We start from the raw sequence: 8,283 nt of genomic DNA, 5'->3' as shown, positions 1-8,283 counted from the left end.
AAAGAACTGATGGATGCACTTTAAACATTCATTGTTGTTGAGGAAAAACATATGTATATTTTGATGTAATAGGGGTATAATTGTATTGTTTTGGTTTTTTTTAAACAGGGAAAATGAAATGTATAGTTTTTTTGATTGTAATTTCTTTTTGTTGTCTGAAACCAATAAAAGCGTCTGAAAATTGAAAAATTGGTTCACCCAGGGCGAGGCTCGGCCATTGCACGCCGGCTGTGCTGACCCCTGCGAATTCCCCAAATGTGGGAATCTCGACTGCATAATTTGTGGTAGTGGGGGACTGCGTTCGCGCTCTCCCCTGATTTTTGTGTTGAAGGAAAATTGTAAAAACCACCTTGTGATAGCTTATGTGTTAGGTGGCTACTTTGATCTGGGAAAAAGCTTCTGGTGCCAACGTCATCCAAGAGAGTGTCCTGTCTTTGGCCTCTAAATATCTCTGTCCCTTGCGGTGAGCCTCACTCTGCGTGCCAAGCTCCAAAGCCAAGGCAACAGCGTTAGCGCAGTTCAATCCGTCACCATTGAGTCCAAAAAACACCGGCTGCTGATGTGCTGCAGTCTGTGCCCTCAATCAAAAGCTAATATAGTTCAGAGACGTGTTTGTTTTCCAACATGGCAAGAGAAGGGTACACCATTCAGAAGGCTCAGCCAAACGGCAAAGCCTGTCAAAACTAGGTTGAACTCATAGGTGTTCCCCTCCACGGAAGTCTTTAGTAAAATGCGGAAAGCGTATACGCTTTAAAGAGAAACCAGCGCAATTAAGGAGCTCTTCCCGTTGAATAGACAGGAATTTGTCCCGGTCCAAACCCTTGCGGTGAGCCTCGATTTGCTTTTCATCATCCCAGGCCACACCCTTTCCCATTGCTTTGCTAGCAGAGGCCATGGCTGTCACCTGTGGCTGCTTTGGCATCAAGTCCAATCCCGTGATTATTGTGTTGAAGAAACATTTAAAAGGTAACCTTGTGATAGCTTGTGTGTTCGGTGGCTCTGTCCCTCGCAGTAAGCCTCACTCCGCGTGCCAGGCTCCAAAGTGACCCTTTACCGCTACAAACAGCTGCAATACCACCAGTGCCCACATTGGCTTTGTCTCACCTAAATACACATAAAAACTTGGAAAATCATTCAAATATGGCAATAAGGAACACTTCACGAATTTGCGTATCATCCTTGCGCAGGGGCCATGCTGATCTACTCTGTATCCTTCCAATTTTATTATATGTGTTATCAAAATAACACAATATGACCCTGCACCTGGGGGGTATTGGTAGGTCTCTGGGCAAGAGCAACCTTGTTTTACGGTAGCAGAACGGCTACAGCTAAAAAGGAGCAAGAAACTGGGTTAAAATAGCTTTCAATGGGCGGAAAACTACAGACAGAAGCTTTGTAAAGAAACAAAGCAGGAGTAGAAGAAGAAACAATGTGAAGGATAAAGCTGAAGCTTTATGTCTTTTTTCATGTTGTAGCAGAGCTGCAGCTTCATTATTTTAAACCTAGTACAAGGGATAGAAGGGAAGGCATTAGAAGGGAATAGGAAGAGGTCTCTCTTCTGCATGTGCAAAATCTGCCTTGAATGGAATAGACTGGAACACATACAGACAGGACATATTTACATGTTTACACTTTAACTCACAAGTTTCCTGAAAATATTGTCAAGACATGTTTGTACATTGTAGTAAGGAGGGGGAAATAGGGTAAGATGTGAAGGTTAGGTTTAGGAGAGGATAAGAAAGGGTAGGGTAATATGTGAATAAGGATAAATGGGAATATGATTTAATCCAAAAGGTAGGTTTAGGTAGGGGGCCAAAATAGCAATAACTTACAATAAGGGAGGGTCATTTGAACAGGGAGGGGGAGGTTACTTTTAGGGTAGGAAAATAATGGGTAGGGTAGTAAATTGGTAAGGATGAATTGGGATAAAATCAGAAGTACTTTATTTATCCCAAACTGGGAAATGTTTGCGTGTGTCAATCGAAACCTTCTACTTTTGTTTTGAGATGCGTCAGTGTTTGTTTTTCCACAATGCAGGAGAAGGTTAGGTTTAGGGTAGGAAAATGCTGGGTAGGGTAGTATATAAATAAGGATAAACTGGAATGAAATTTAATCCAAAGGGGTTAGGTATGAGGGTTATAACCAGGAAAAATCGGTCTTCATTTAAACATGCAAGGGAGAGTGCTAGAATGCTGAAACTTGGTCTGTCAAAAGTGCAATGTTTGAGCGCTTTGCCATTGTCATTGATTGAAGTTGTCCTTCAATGATTTGAAGCAGGCGCTGAGTAGCTTTGTCGTGAGCGTCACCATGATGACTTTTTTGCAAAACGACATTTATGAAATCATCCGTATCATCTGACCATTGGGAACAGTGTACACCGTTCCCAAGTTCGGTTGCCGTGGCTTTTGGAAGTGCTTATCCGAACGTGTTTCCAACGGCCTCCTAGTTCATGAGTGGATTGCTTTCTGCCTCTTTTGGTAAACAAAGGCCAGCTGCTGTTGAAAATACTCCCTTGCCTCTGGGTGACACCAAGGTGGTTCACCCAGGGCCCTGTCGTGCGGTGTAAGGGACACAATTAAGAGCCCCTGGTAACCAATTTGAAAACTGCCTAGAGATATTTGAGAAGCAGAAAACATCAGCATGATAAATAAAAGAGCATTGTACCTTGAAAATCCATGCATTCTAGTAGCGGGTAAATTTTACCCACCATCGGTTTTAAGTATACAGCGACCCCTTGCTGTTTTAATGTTAAAAACAACAGAAACAGTGAATATTCAAAGCAGATTATGTTATAAAAAATATAGTATACATTCAGAATCATAGTCCCTTGATTAGTCCGACAGAGTGGACATTTAAATGTGCTACAGCATCAACTTAGCCAAAGACAGCTTTACAAAAGAAAATATGCGGTTAAAAAATGTTAAGATAAAGAAAACACACAATTTACAAAATACACATCCTGTAGTGAGATATGGCAGCCAGGTAAATATTGCTGTTATTAATAGTGGCAAATTTATGTTTATATATTGCACATAAATGGTTATTGTACAACCGTTCTGTTTTTTGTTAAAAACTGCCTGGTGAAAGTGATAGCCTTCCTGCTGGGATGTGCCTCTGACAGGGATCCACACAGGAACTTTGGCCCCTTCACCTGGCACATGGTCCAGCTGCACTGTTCCTCCATGCCTGTACAAGATCCCACCTTTCATCTCTGGATCGCTCAGGCATCCTCGCGGGGAACAAAATTGTGTTATGCATTTTATTGTAATGAGGAAAATAAATCAATGAGTTAATGATGTTCACATGTGGGAAACACCCTTTTTTTAATGACAGACTGCTTTTCCAAGCCGATTTGTGCTTCATAAATCCACAATAACACATGATGCTTTATAAATTCATTATATTTTGTATTGATAAGCTGATATGCAGATAGCAATTTAAAATAACTTTCCCTCTGACATATAGTGGAGCAGAAGTATAAGAACATTGGGATATCTACACATTGTAATAAAGTACCACAGTACTTCAGTAAATGTACTTGAATATTAAAAAGTGAAACACGCAGCTACAAACACACGTCTCCAGCTGTGTTGTTCAGTAACCTTATACAATGGAGACTGAATTCAGACACTTAACACTAAGAGTAAACACGATTAATTTGTATTCAATTTCTTACCATTGCATTGCATGAATGTAACGTATATTCAGTGTATATCTAACCACGGACTGTTGTAAAATAATAAGAGAATGAATGGTAAACATGCACGGTATTAGCACTAAATGATATATTTTAATAGATGTTCAAGTAAACAAACACACACGGAGTATTTCGGCTCTAGGACTAGCGGTAATTTCTCCTCACCACATCAACAATTTTGTTTTTAAAATAACACACACGTCAACCCAGATAAACTATAGGCTAAGCGGCTAAAGTTGAATTGACATAACATTAACACCTCATTCATCCTCAAGTGCCGTCTACATGCAGCCGTTCGTTCGGATAAACAAAGGAAACGCAGAGAAATGTATAGCTTTTACTTAAACGAAAACACGTCAGACAAAGCCCAGATAACTTATCATTACATGTCGCCGCATTGTGTGTTCATGTTAATATAACTTACCTTGTAGTTGTTTAAACCATAGACTGTATATATAGATATATACAGTCTATGGTTTAAACGTATTACATGTATTCACTTGTAGGAAAAGGTGCCGTTGCAGCGTTCCGCTCCGTTCCGGCACCACTACGGAACATTCTTTATCTAACATAACAGAGGTTGATGGTGTTGATGTTTTACATTTTGGAAAGTAAATCCATTTATTCTGAAATACGCTTGAAGGAAAAGTGATATTACTTAACTCTAGACATCTTAGGGTGAGTATTCTGCTTCTGCTCAGTTCTGCTTTGACAGTCATGGCAGGGGGAAATTATGGACACAATTAAATACATCACACACACACACACACACACACACACACACACACACACACACACACACACACACACACACACACACACACACACACACACACACACACACACACACACACACACAGTGAAAATATAAAAGTAGATATAACATAAAAAGATAAGAGCCTAGAAAAAAAAGGGTGGGAAAAAAGTGTATACAAAACAAAAACTAAGTAATATATACAGTGGGGGCAAAAAAGTATTTAGTCAGCCACCAATTGTGCAAGTTCTCCCATTTAAAAAGATGAGAGATGCCTGTAATTTTCATCATAGGTACACTTCAACTATGAGAGACAGAATGGGGGAAACAATCCAGGAAATCACATTGTAGGATTTTTAATGAATTAATTGGTCAATTCCTCGGTAAAATAAGTATTTGGTTACCTACAAACAAGCAAGATTTCTGGCTCTCACAGACCTGTAACTTCTTCTTTAAGAGGCTCCTCTGTCCTCCACTCGTTACCTGTATTAATGGCACCTTTTTGAACTCGTTATCAGTATAAAAGACACCTGTCCACAACCTCAAACAGTCATACTCCAAACTCCACCATGGCCAAGACCAAAGAGCTGTCAAAGGAGACCAGAGACAAAATTGTAGACCTGCACCAGGCTGGGAAAACTGAATCTGCAATAGCTAAGCAGCTTGGTGTGAAGAAATCAACTGTGGGAGCAATTATTAGAAAATGGAAGACATACAAGACCACTGCTAATCTCCCTCCATCTGAGGCTCCACGCAAGATCTCACCCCATGGGGTCAAAATGATCACAAGAACGGTGAGCAAAAATCCCAGAACCACACGGGGGGACCTAGTGAATGACCTGCAGAGAGCTGGGACCAAAGTAACAGAGGCTACCATCAGTAACACACTACGCCGCCAGGGACTTAAATCCTGCAGTTCCAGACGTGTCCCCCTGCTTAAGCCAGTACATGTCCAGGCCCGTCTGAAGTTTGCTAGAGGGCATTTGGATGATCCAGAAGAGGATTGGGAGAATGTCATATGGTCAGATGAAACCAAAATAGAACTTTTTGGTAAAAACTCAACTTGTGGTGTTTGGAGGAGAAAGAATGCAGAGTTGCATCCAAAGAACACCATACCTACTGTGAAGCATGGGGGTGGAAACATCATGCTTTGGGGCTGTTTTTCTGCAAAGGGACCAGGACGACTGATCCGTGTAAAGGAAAGAATGAATGGGGCCATGTATCGTGAGATTTTGAGTGAAAACCTCCTTCCATCAGCAAGGGCACTGAAGATGAAGCGTGGCTGGGTCTTTCAGCATGACAATGATCCCAAACACATCGCCAGGGCAACGAAGGAGTGGCTTCGTAAGAAGCATTTCAAGGTCCTGGAGTGGCCTAGCCAGTCTCCAGATCTCAACCCCATAGAAAATCTTTGGAGGGAGTTGAAAGTCCGTGTTGCCCAGCGACAGCCCCAAAACATCACTGCTTTAGAAGAGATCTGCATGGAGGAATGGGCCAAAATACCAGCAACAGTGTGTGAAAACCTTGTGAAGACTTACAGAAAACGTTTGAACTCTGTCATTGCCAACAAAGGGTATATAACAAAGTATTGAGATGAACTTTTGTTATTGACCAAATACTTATTTTCCACAATAATCTGAAAATAAATTCTTTAAAAATCCTACAATGTGATTTTCTGGATTTTCTTTTCTCATTCTGTCTCTCATAGTTGAAGTGTACCTATGATAAAAATTACAGGCCTCTCTCATCTTTTTAAATGGGAGAACTTGCACAATTGGTGGCTGACTAAATACTTGTTTGCCCCACTGTACATATGTTAGACACATACAACACAGTTTGATGGTAGTGCAAGTAGTACTTTAGTGCAAAAAATACTTTGTGCAAAGTACATTTTCAGTAGCGAAAGTACGTTCAGCTTCCCCAGAGCCCACAATCCTAGAGTAGAAGAGAAACAATTACACCAAGCACTGTCTTCATTGTCGTTCCATCTCTCAGGGCAAGATAATCCTTTATCCTCAGCTGGTAAATTCAGTCGTGTCAAGCAGCTAAAGGACTAAATAATACAGATGATGGCAAAAGTAGAAACAGGAAAAATAGGGGGTATGTAATACTAAGATATGAATTAAATGTGACATATAAACTATCAGCTAACAGCATATGGAGACAGAAATGCCAGGTAAAGGGATGGTGTTGAGATAAAACCAATCTGAAACAATAAAAACATTATGCTAAATTAAAATATGCTACTTGAGAGAGACACATTTTAGGTTTAAATATAAAACAATACTTAGTATGGTACAGTGCAGAACACATGATGTAGTTAACTGCAATCACAACATTACTGAAGCTGAGTTTTGGTGCATAATTGCTTCACATTAACATTTTAAACATGTGTATGCATACACTTTGTATTTCAAGTAATCTGTATTGTTTATTTATTGTTCATTTTTGTTATATATAAAATCTATGAAATTTTAATTGTGTGTCTTAACTCTTCATGTTTCAGCTGTTTTGTAATAAATTGTCTTGAAAGCAACACTGTGGCTGTCTTTTCTTGATAGAATGTTGATATCAAATGAAATAAGCATATATTTTCAGATACTCTGCTGTACACTTTCTGTACAAGCAACAGCTTTTGTAAATATTTAATATCAATAACACTACCATAAACATTTCAAATTACTTTCTTATGTTATTAATGATTTTAAGAATTCAAGAATTCATTTCTAACCTTTAAGTTAAAAGGTGTTATAATCCTAAAAGAAACACATAGTCTGTCCAAATATCTGTGATTAAACTCCAATTTAAAACGGTTTATAAGTAAATGTACAGTGGGGCAAAAAAGTATTTAGTCAGCCACCAATTGTGCAAGTTCTCCCATTTAAAAAGATGAGAGAGGCCTGTAATTTTCATCATAGGTATACCTCAACTATGAGAGACAGAATGAGAAAAGAAAATCCAGGAAATCACATTGTAGGATTTTAAAAGAATTAATTTTCAAATTATTGTGGAAAATAAGTATTTGGTCAATAACAAAAGTTCATCTCAATACTTTGTTATATACCCTTTGTTGGCAATGACAGAGGTCAAACGTTTTCTGTAAGTCTTCACAAGGTTTCCACACACTGTTGCTGGTATTTTGGCCCATTCCTCCATGCAGATCTCCTCTAAAGCAGTGATGTTTTGGGGCTGTCACTGGGCAACACGGACTTTCAACTCCCTCCAAAGATTTTCTATGGGGTTGAGATCTGGAGATTGGCTAGGCCACTCCAGGACCTTGAAATGCTTCTTAGGAAGCCACTCCTTCGTTGCCCTGGCGGTGTGTTTGGGATCATTGTCATGCTGAAAGACCCAGCCACGCTTCATCTTCAGTGCCCTTGCTGATGGAAGGAGGTTTTCACTCAAAATCTCACGATACATGGCCCCATTCATTCTTTCCTTTACACGGATCAGTGGTCCTGGTCCCTTTGCAGAAAAACAGCCCCAAAGCATGATGTTTCCACCCCCATGCTTCACAGTAGGTATGGTGTTCTTTGGATGCAACTCTGCATTCTTTCTCCTCCAAACGCGACAAGTTGAGTTTTTACCAAAAAGTTCTATTTTGGTTTCATCTGACCATATGACATTCTCCCAATCCTCTTCTGGATCATCCAAATGCCCTCTAGCAAACTTCAGATGGGCCTGGACATGTACTGGCTTAAGCAGGGGGACACGTCTGGAACTGCAGGATTTAGGTCCCTGGCGGCGTAGTGTGTTACTGATGGTAGCCTCTGTTACTTTGGTCCCAGCTCTCTGCAGGTCATTCACTAGGTCCCCCCGTGTGGTTCTGGGA

General features: G+C 40.2%; 2 non-coding genes and 1 pseudogene across 2 annotated transcripts; 1 reads left to right on the top strand and 2 right to left on the bottom strand.

The window, feature by feature from the left end:
- Positions 1 to 141: 141 nt before the first annotated feature.
- LOC134863953 (U1 spliceosomal RNA) lies at positions 142 to 316 on the top strand (annotated as a pseudogene).
- Positions 317 to 654: 338 nt separating this feature from the next.
- On the bottom strand, positions 655 to 770 carry LOC134863937 (U5 spliceosomal RNA). The gene has a single exon (XR_010165753.1). It is a non-coding gene; the product is annotated as a U5 spliceosomal RNA (small nuclear RNA).
- Positions 771 to 1,142: 372 nt separating this feature from the next.
- Positions 1,143 to 1,248, bottom strand: LOC134863939 (U6 spliceosomal RNA). The gene has a single exon (XR_010165754.1). It is a non-coding gene; the product is annotated as a U6 spliceosomal RNA (small nuclear RNA).
- Between the last annotated feature and the right edge of the window lie 7,035 nt (positions 1,249 to 8,283).

The sequence above is a fragment of the Eleginops maclovinus genome, chromosome 4 (genome assembly GCF_036324505.1).
Source record: "Eleginops maclovinus isolate JMC-PN-2008 ecotype Puerto Natales chromosome 4, JC_Emac_rtc_rv5, whole genome shotgun sequence".
NCBI classification, from domain to species: Eukaryota; Metazoa; Chordata; class Actinopteri; order Perciformes; family Eleginopidae; genus Eleginops; species Eleginops maclovinus.
Note: the sequence above shows the minus strand (reverse complement) of the source record. Positions and strands in the feature narration are given on the sequence as shown.